At 42.9% G+C, this 10,000-nt stretch overlaps 1 long non-coding RNA gene across 1 annotated transcript; it reads left to right on the top strand.

The window, feature by feature from the left end:
* Window positions 1–5,180: 5,180 nt before the first annotated feature.
* Window positions 5,181–5,564, top strand: LOC111589549 (uncharacterized). The gene is made up of 2 exons (XR_002748614.1): window positions 5,181–5,260; window positions 5,343–5,564. It is a non-coding gene; the product is annotated as an uncharacterized lncRNA (long non-coding RNA).
* Window positions 5,565–10,000: the final 4,436 nt, after the last annotated feature.

Raw genomic sequence — 10,000 nt, 5'->3', positions numbered from 1 at the left:
GCTAGAGGTAACGGCGGCCGTCAAGCAAAGTACTCACCGCGATTGTAGGAGGCGACAAGTCGTGGTGTCGATGCTCCCCAAGGGCCGGAGAAACCACCAGCAGCCCGTCGACTTGTGGACCACGCCGTGGGGTTCTCCTCCGCCTAAACCCGGCCTCGGCCACCACGAGTCTGAGCGCCGCGCAGGTCCCGCTCACCACCGCGCGTTGGTATGGAATCCACGGTGGCAACAACGGAGCACCAGGGCGCGAAACGAGTCGACGAGGCACGAATTTCTCCCGGTCGCCCGACCGCACGAAGATGCAGCCAGCCAACGGCGAGTCGGCCTGAGCGCACGGCGTAGGTGGAAGCCGCGGAAGGGGCGCACGGCAGGAGGCAACAGTCAAATGAGTCGTGGTTACTTGCGCAGCCGCCGGTGGTCGGTGAAACGCGGTGAGTGGATTGGACGCGGATGCGAGAAGGTCGGCGACGCCGGGATGGAGAGTGCCACCCACAGGCGGGGCACGAAGCTTTTATGCCACAGGACGAAGTTTGGCGAGGATCACGGAGGATCCCAACAAAACCGGAGCGGTGACCATGCGATGCGCGGCTGCTTCGGTAATGGGAGACGAGACACTGTTGACCATGTGGGGTGGGGTACAAGCGTGTGGGTAAGGTGAGTCCGCAGTCGCGAGAGACTCGGACAAGCCACGACGGAAATCTCGGGCGGCTTTCTGTTGAGAGATCCCAAAGCGGGCGCCGCCCAGCCTTCGTTTACGCGGGTTCGGCGCAATGAACGGAGGTGGGTGACGGGTCTTACACCCGGGGCCCACACGGCGGTGTCTTCACCAGCACTGAGGCTATCGTGCGGGTGGGCGCGATGCAGCGGCTGCAAGGGCGGGCCCGCGCGACAGTGAAGGTGCACAGAGCAAAGCGGTGTGGTGATGTGAGGCTGGCCACGTGGGCCCGCATGGCAGCGTAAATGGCACAAGCGCAGTAGCAGGGAGTTGGGCCGAGCGCGGTAGTCTTGGGCTGGCGCGGCGGGAGCCAAAGTGACTGTGGGCCGAAAAGTGGTAACGAGGCCCAGGTAAATCCCCTTTTCTTTTCCTTTTTCGTTTTATTTTCTGTTTTCTTTTATTTATATTTCTTTTGAATCCAGATTTGAATTAAATCTTGGGTGCAAATTTAAACTCATGTTGACTATGCATATTGATCATACCATATTATGAGGAAATTATTTAATTATAATATTATTTTATATTGTATATTATTTCCTTCTTTCCTCTAATCCTCTTCTCATTATTATTTATTTTATTTATATATTTATTCATATTATCATTGTTTTAAATGCACAAACAAAAATCCAATATGATGCAATGATTTATTTGTGCCTTAGTAATGAATGATTTACTCATTTTTTTTTATCATGATCAGGCACATGTGATGATGATAGAGATGTACTCACATTCAAAGGCAACAATCCCTCCTTTTACACTCCCTTACAATTTGGGTATTACAAATCCTACCCCCCTTAAAAAGAATCTCGTCCTCGAGATTTAAGAAGATCTAGGGAAAAGGTGGGGAAAATCTATACGAAGCTCTTCTTCTCTTTCCCACGTTGCTTCATCTTCACCGTGGTGACTCCATTGAACCTTGCACATTTTAATCACCTTATTCCTTGTAACTCGAGTCAAAGTGTCAATACTCTTAATAGGATAATCCGTGTAGGTAAAATCACCCTGAACACTGAGCTCTTCCATTGGTAACTGTTCCTCAGGGACACAGAGACACTTCTTAAGTTGAGATACGTGAAATACATTAGGCACATCAGATAGATTATCAGGTAGCTCAAGTTGATAGGCCATCTCTCCAACTTGCCTACAAATTCTGAATGGTCCAATATAGCGAGGGGACAATTTGCCTTTTGACTTTAAATCTCCTCATGCCACGAAGTGGTGAAACCTTGAGGTACACATGATTCCTTTCCTTAAATTCCAATGGTCTTCTTCTAGCCTTATCCCAATATAGAGGAGTCCTGCACTTCCTACCATATAGAGCCTCGAACAGTGACATCTTCAGACGGGCCTGATAGCTCACTACACCAAAATCATACACTTCCTACGGTTTTTTTAACTTCCTACAGCTTTTATAACAAACCGTAGAAAATAAATAACTTTCGAGAGGCAACTGCTAGCTCTAGGAAATAAACATAACTTCCTATGGTATTTTATAAAAGCTGTCGGAAGTTACAAAACTGTAGGAAGTTAGATAACTTCCTACAGCCTCCTCTAGGAAGTTAGGTTTCAGCTGTTGACCAGTCAAACAAAAATCTAACTTCCTACGGCCGGCTCTAGGAAGTTACTTAACTTCCTAGAGTAAATATACAAACTCTAGGAAGTTACGTAACTTCCTACGGCTTTAATCTAGGAAGTTTTGTTTTCTTATTTTAAATCTCCCCTCAACCTTTATCTCTTCTCTCACCTTTCTCAACCCGTCTCTCTGTCTGTAGCCGCCAGCCGCCCCCGTCGCTCACTCCACGCCGCGGCCGCCCCTGCCGCGCCTGGTTGCCCCCGCCACGCTCGGTCGCCCCCACCCCCGGCCGCCCCCGCCGTGGACGCCGCTGCCACGCCCGGACGCCCCCGCCGCGGACGGCCCCGACCCCGTTCGCCGCCGCCACCCCCTCCTCGGCTCGCCTCCGGCCCCATCCGCCACCCCCGGCCCAACCCCGGCCCCGCCCGTCGGCGCCCGCTACGCAACTACCGACCCCACCGTGGATAATATCATCATATGCACAGCCCTATCAACGGGAAGCTCACTCCTCTCCGTCTGCAACTGCCACCAAACAATGCAGCGATGCATATTATGCTCGTCCAGAAATCCTCAAAGGGTGACCTTACCACTCCTTGTTTTTATCAATTCCAACTCTCTGTTCTTTTTTACTAGTAGATTGCTTGTTTTGCATCGAGAATAGATAGATTAGATAGATGCTGCCTGCTATCGTCTTGGTCCAACGGAGCCCCACTTGGCTAGTTGTTGAAGTGCGATAACCTATTTATTATTATCTTTACTGTTCTTGCATTCCTAACTGCTGAGCAGTGAAGCACTTGATTTTACTAATTTTAGCAAGCAACCACCCTGGGCATGATATTCGTGCTATCTTATTTGGCATGTACATTCATGATGTCAGGCGCCATTTTAAAGGGTACCGTGAGTGGATGTTCACATAAATAAATTACAATGCCACCACAACTTGTTTTTAGAGAAGATGCAGGTCATCTTTTTAGTGACATTTGCTAACATGGATAACGATGAGCACGATAATGGATGTCGCATTTTATGCTATTTTTTGATGCTTTGTTTCATTTCTATTCTTGCACGCAGAGTCACAGATATGCAGTAAACTGTTCTTAACTTATGTTTTCGTCCTTATGACTAAGCTATCTAGTGATTTAGTAGCAGAAAAGATCAAGAGGTCCTTGAACTATTATGCTGTTCTTTTAGTTACCCTTCCTTCAACAGAGCAAGTTTTGAACACAGCCCAAAAACATTTCAGGGGACATTTATGAGCATGATGTTGTTTTGAGTGTGAAACTTGAGGACCAAGATGCGTTTGAACGCAATTTCTACCAGTTGAAGCCTTATTACATGGATACATGGTTAGTTCTTTATCACCCAATTTGTCGATTTTATTTGCCATTATTATTTTGATTTCTATTTTTAGGCTGAATTCATGTGATGCTTCGGGCAATAAAAAGTTTAAAGCTGTTTGCGAAAGGCATATTTTTCTTATGCACAAGCATTATTAAATTAGTTGTGGCTGCATTTGTAAATTGAGATACTAAACTAGTGGAAGCAAAGGACTTATTTGAGTTGTTTAACTAGTCTAAGTGAAAACTAAACCGACGTTTCTGTCAGACCCGATGTTTTTGGCAAGCTAATGGAAGAAAAGCCAATAGAATATTAGAGATCACATTATAGAAATATAGGATAAAAAGTCTATCAATTAAGAGATATGCAAAGGAATGACCAGCTTGTAAGTTTTATACCAAACACGAAAAAATATTAACCTCGCTCACCTCAACATTAGTCTGAGTCTACAGGTTGAGATATAGTTGTGTAGCAAGTATATGACTCTATTAGGTGTGATCATAGCAAGAGGATGCATAAGTGTTTCAGAGATTCATAGCATAAAAGTTTTCAAAAAAATTCTAAGTTATCAGGCCTTATGGAGTTTATATTATCAAGAGTAGAGCTACTAAAAAATATTAGCATAACTTTTTGGGTCATATAAAAAAGTCAAAGTAACCACCACACTATGGAACAGGAACTAGGTATTAAATAAAAAACATGTTTATGTTCTTGAGAGTAAATGGTAATATTCATGCAATGAATCATACAGATATAATAACAATAGTATCATTAACCATATATGTAAAACTTTGTTAAACCCAAGTCGTCCACACAAATGAGGGAACGCATCATCATCATAAGCATAGCACAGGGTGTTCTTTTTTAATGAAATATAGCATAACCAAAGTGACATACATATGCTGACTTGACATGATCATAGGCATATGTCTAATACTTGTGTTGGTCCATGAAATGGCTTGCAAATAATTGCTTGTGATGGCTCTTTTCTTCAGACATTGGGAGATTATTACATCTTTTCTCATAGAAGCACTCGTTTTATATTTTGATGTTTGTTCCTTTTAGGCATGCCTCCAAAGGTTTTCCAAAATCATCCAGTCTATTTGAGCCACCATTTTCTTCACTCGTAATGGCATATCTGGGTAATTTTGGCTGCATATTTAGGTGGGTAATATTTTAGAAAAATATGATAGACCAATGGCTATTACTATCAAAAAATAGCATATGGCGAGGCGATGTCTAGTCAGCACGGACCAGACTATGACTGGAAGACCTCACCTATTGATCCTCAGGCTGTGTATGCAAGTGGTGGAAAAGCTCATGGAAGGTGAGGACTCTACATATCTTATATTGTTTTATTTGTTGAGTGCAATACATATATTCTTAATCTGTCATGATGTTACTTGTTTTATAGGTACACAATGTTTGCTAACGTCATCAACACGAGCCAGGTGAGGGTTCAGCGTGGATATGTATTGATTTAAAATGCTGATGTGAATGAGTTCGACAAATTTGTAGCAACTAGCGCAGGCCCAAGGGATACACGTCCCGGTGCCCCCCTCCCCCCACCTCCCGTTCATTATCCTTGGTCTTCACCTCCACCTATACCTACATCTCCATCTACCGAACATCAGGTATGCATATTTATCATCATTTACTTGTTGTTAGTTATATTATGATGTAACTTAGCAAATGTCATTTGTACATGTATATTAGACCCCTCCAGCTACCTTGCCGACGCATGAACAAGACGATGTGTTAGACTTTGTCGAAACCCTCTTCACTAGTGGAGGTATCGACCATCACTCTTCACTGTAACCCGATGGTGATGGGCGACCATGAGCTTCCATGTTATTGCGTTTTGATACTTGAGACTTTTATTATGACTATGTATGAGATATCGTCTCTTATTAGTACTGGATGATGAGATGTGTCTTATTACAACTATGGAAGAGACTTTTGTGATGTAATTGATGAGACTATGGATGAGACTTTTGTGATGTAATTGATGAGACTATGGATTTAAATATTGTTATGTGATTGTGTGTGAGATGTTTTATGTGAAAATATGTTATGCTATATAGTTGTTGATATATTTGTTATGTTGTGGAATGTGGTGTAAAATAAAAATAAACAGCATTTGTAATGCTGGTAAAATTAACTTCCTAGAGGCTTATTAAGCCATAGGAAGTTAGTCAGCTAACTTCCTAGGGGCTACAGTCAGTCGTAGTAAGTTAGCCAGCTAACTTCCTAGGGGCTACCGTTAGTCGTAGGAAATTAGTCGTAGGAAGTTAGTCAGCTGACGGCGTGAAGCTACTAACTTTCGAGAATCAACTAACTTCCGAGAGGCTTTTTTGGCTGTAGGAAGTTAGCTAACTTCCTAGAGGGCTCTAGGAAGTTAAGCTAACTTCCGACAAAAAAATTTCGAGAGCCAAACTTCCGACGGGATGGCTTAACTTCCGAGAGTTTAGCTAACTTCCTAGAGTTTAGGCCTTACTTCCTAGGGTTTAGGCTCTAGGAAGTTTACTATTTTGGTGTAGTGTTATTATATAAGAACTCCGCATATGGTAGACTCTTGTCCCAACTACTAACATGCTGAAGGGCACAAGCTCTCATCATGTCCTCCAATACTTGATTAGTCCTTTCGGTCAGTCCATCAGTCTGAGGTAGGTTGAACTAAAATTCAACTTCGTATCCATATTCTCATGAAAACTTTTCCAAAATCTGGGGGTAAACTGTGATCCTCTTATCCAAAACGATCTTCTTCGGTACACCATGTAGAGACACATCCGAGACATATATAACTTAGCCAATTGTGATCCCTTATAAGTAGTCTTGACCGGAATGAAATAAGCCACTTGGGTCAGTCTATCCACAATAACCCATATAGAATCATATCCTTTCGAGATCCGAGGCAATCCGGTAATGAAATCCATACACTTCCATTCAGGTATCTTCAATGGGTGTAATAGTCCAGCTTGTCTTTGGTGCTTGGGCTTAACTCTTTGACACATCTCGCACATAGCCACATGTGTAGTCACATCTCTCTTCAATCTATACCACCAGTACTTCTGCTTCAATTCCTGATACATCTTAGTGCTCCCAGGATAAATAGAATAATCCGAGTCATGGGCTTCCTTTAGTATAGTTTCATGAATACTATCAATCTCAGGAACACATATCCGATCCTTGAACCATACGGTGTCTTGCTCATCTTTCGTGAAATCCGGACCTCGTCCTTCAGTAATCAGATCCTTAATCTCTTGTATTTTAGCATCACCAATTTATCCTTCTGCGGATTTCTTGCTCCAAGGTAGTTTCCACATCAATAATAGCTCCCTTAGGGTGAGTAACTATCCCCAGGTTAAGTCTCCTGAAATTCTCAACAATCTCATCGAGTAGCTGGGCAACAACAGCTGAATGAACATGCTCCTTTTGACTCAAAGCATCTGCAACCAAATTTCGCCTTGCCCGGATGATAGTGAATTTCCAAATCATAATCTTTAATAAGCTCCAACCAACGGCGTTGCCTAAGGTTGAGATCCTTCTGAGCGAATATATACTTCAAACTCTTGTGATCCATGTATACTTGGCATTTCTCGTCCCACTTGAATTCTCTTCCCTTCACCAAAAGCGAGGTCATAGGCTTAGCAATCTTAGAAAATCCTTCAATAAATCTCCGATAATATCCTGCGAGTCCCAAGAAACTTCGGTCCTCCGTAACCGTAGTGGGTATGCTCCACACCACTATCTCCTTGACTTTAGCAGGATCCACTGATATCCCTCCATTAGAAATGATATGTCTAAGAAATAGCACCTCGCCAATCCAAAACTCGCATTTGCTGTACTTAGCGTAGAGTTGTTTATCTCGTAACTTCTGTAGCACCAACCTTAGATGTTTTTCATGGTCACTCTCATTCTTAGAATAGATAAGAATATCGTCGATGAACACCACGACGAATCTGTCCAAATACTCCAAGAACATCTTATGCATCAAATCCATAAAATAAGCTGGTGCATTAGTTAATCCAAACGACATAACGATGAACTCATATAATCCATATCGAGTCGAGAAAGCCGTCTTAGGAATATCTGATGGCCTAATCTTCATCTGATGGTACCCCGATCGGAGGTCAATCTTCGAGAATACCCTGGCTCCTCTCATCCGATTAAATAAATCCTTAATGCGGGGTAACAGAAACTTGTTCTTCACAGTGACATCATTAAGGGACCTTTAATCCACGCACATCCCTTGCAATCCATCTCTCTTCTTTACAAACCAAACTGGTGCTCTCCAAGGTGAAGACTCGGACGAATGTACTCAGCCTCTTGCAACTCCGTTAAGTGCTTCTTGAGTTCTTTTAACTCTTCTACAGACATTCTATACTGCTTGGCTCCAATATTATAGCAGTAACTCCAAATTCTCTACCCATAATGGCCAATGTCAATCTACGTGTCATTTGATTCACCACAACAGGTCCTTTAAGTGTAATTACTCTCATGGGTTTTCTCATATTGTCCAACACATATGCCCGAACCAAAATCTCAGCATGACGCATAATTTTATTAGCAACTCATGGGGACAGATAGACCTTTTATTCCTCCTAAAATAGTAGCATACCGAATACTAACTAAAGGAACATGTAGATCTTTACAAATAGTAGTAATTTATATATATGTTTATGTAGCTTGGTGGAGCTGGTGGTGGTGGAGATGGTGGTTGCTCTTGTCTCTCCAACCGTGATTGCCTTATTTCTTGTTGTATCTCCAGACGAGCCTGACGTATTTCCTCGCGTTCTTGTCTTATCTGGTTTTGCATTTTGGTCATCATGTCTGTCAATTGCTGTATTACCAGCCTTTGGGTTGCGATCACTTGCTCGGTTTCAACAGGTGGGGGATTTGGAGGATTCATTTCTGTTTGCTGTTGCGTGATAATCTTTCCTTTCCTGGTATTGACCATCTGAGTTAGATACATAAGGTAAGAAAGAGCAGTAGACAAGGCAGTAATTACAATCATGTTACTTTGGGGGACTTACAGTACCTTATAGTGGTACAAGCTAAAATGTCCATATATAATATTTCAATCAATCAAAGAAGCAAATCAGGCATTGATCATCAGAACAATCAACCAATATTTTTAATAGAGAAAATAGTTTTAATTTTGTCTTTGGCCTCCTATCTCTTAAAAATGTCATAGGGGTAGGGATTCCAAGGTGTGAAATCCATCTTGTCTCAGAGTAGAAAAGGTAAGTATGATCAGAGTAGAACAGTAGAAGGTGAGACAGGATCAAGATAAGGTAAGTATGGAATGAATCAGAGTAAGGTGAGTGTAGAATGAATCAGAGTGAGATAAGTAGGTAAGGGTTTGTCCATTCTATCTAGGTTTCGTCCTACAGTCAACATTTCCTCTGATACCACTTCTGTAACACCCGGTTTTAAAGGAACCAAGCCGGGTGCATCTCATACATGCGCCAAGAAGACAACATATATAATAACAGAGTGTATAGAGATAAATGTCATAAAACATCAGAGTGATTATTACATAGCGGAAGACTTGTTACAAAATAAAAGTATAACCATAAACGAACTAAGGATCGTTGGCGCCAATGTCAACTGAGAAACGCCACCTAGATCAGAACGAACTCCTCGCCTTATGGCTCCTCCTGAACCACCTGCTCTTCTCCTGTGGGGGGGTGTGAGACAGCAAGAGTGAGCTCACATACGATCATAGCTCAACAAGTCGTGGGGAATAATGTGGCATGAACTCACCAAAGGTGGGAGTTCATGTAGTGTAAGGCTGATCAATGGAATAAAGGCTAAGGCTGAGCATTGCTTTTATAAGTTGGTCAAAATTTTATTAGCAATTACTAAGTGTAAGTAAATACCAAACCTTAGTAATAATAAGTAAAAGTAATAATAAAATAATCCCCAAATGCAATGAAATGACAGATTAAGTTTAAGTTCCATAAATTAATCATGTGAGTGTCCGAGCCACTCATGACCGTGAGCACGGCTAGTATACTAGTTTGACACTCTGCAGAGGTTGCGCATCTTTACCCACAAGTCATGTTACCCATCTGCCAAGAGATGGCCAATCCCATACACCTCTACCGAGGAGGCGAGGCAGGGTAACACTACGAGGCCTTTACAAAGTTCCACTAGCTTCAGACTACCCGCTACAGTTTATGGGAAGATCCAGTACAGGGTTCCTGACTGACCGCCATCGCAGCAAAATCAACCAGGGACCTCCCCGCACTGACCTCTCCCCTACTGCCCTTGCCCCTTTCGGGTAAGGTAGCCCTCCCCTAGCTTTCCTAGTTAATCAGCCAAGGGCGTCCCATTCCACCCTTGTGGTAGCACTGTTTTCCCGGGTG

The sequence above is a fragment of the Zea mays genome, chromosome 6, assembly GCF_902167145.1.
Source record: "Zea mays cultivar B73 chromosome 6, Zm-B73-REFERENCE-NAM-5.0, whole genome shotgun sequence".
NCBI classification, from domain to species: domain Eukaryota; kingdom Viridiplantae; phylum Streptophyta; class Magnoliopsida; order Poales; family Poaceae; genus Zea; species Zea mays.
The sequence above is the reverse complement of the archived record's forward strand: the minus strand, read 5'-3'. Positions and strand labels throughout refer to the sequence as shown.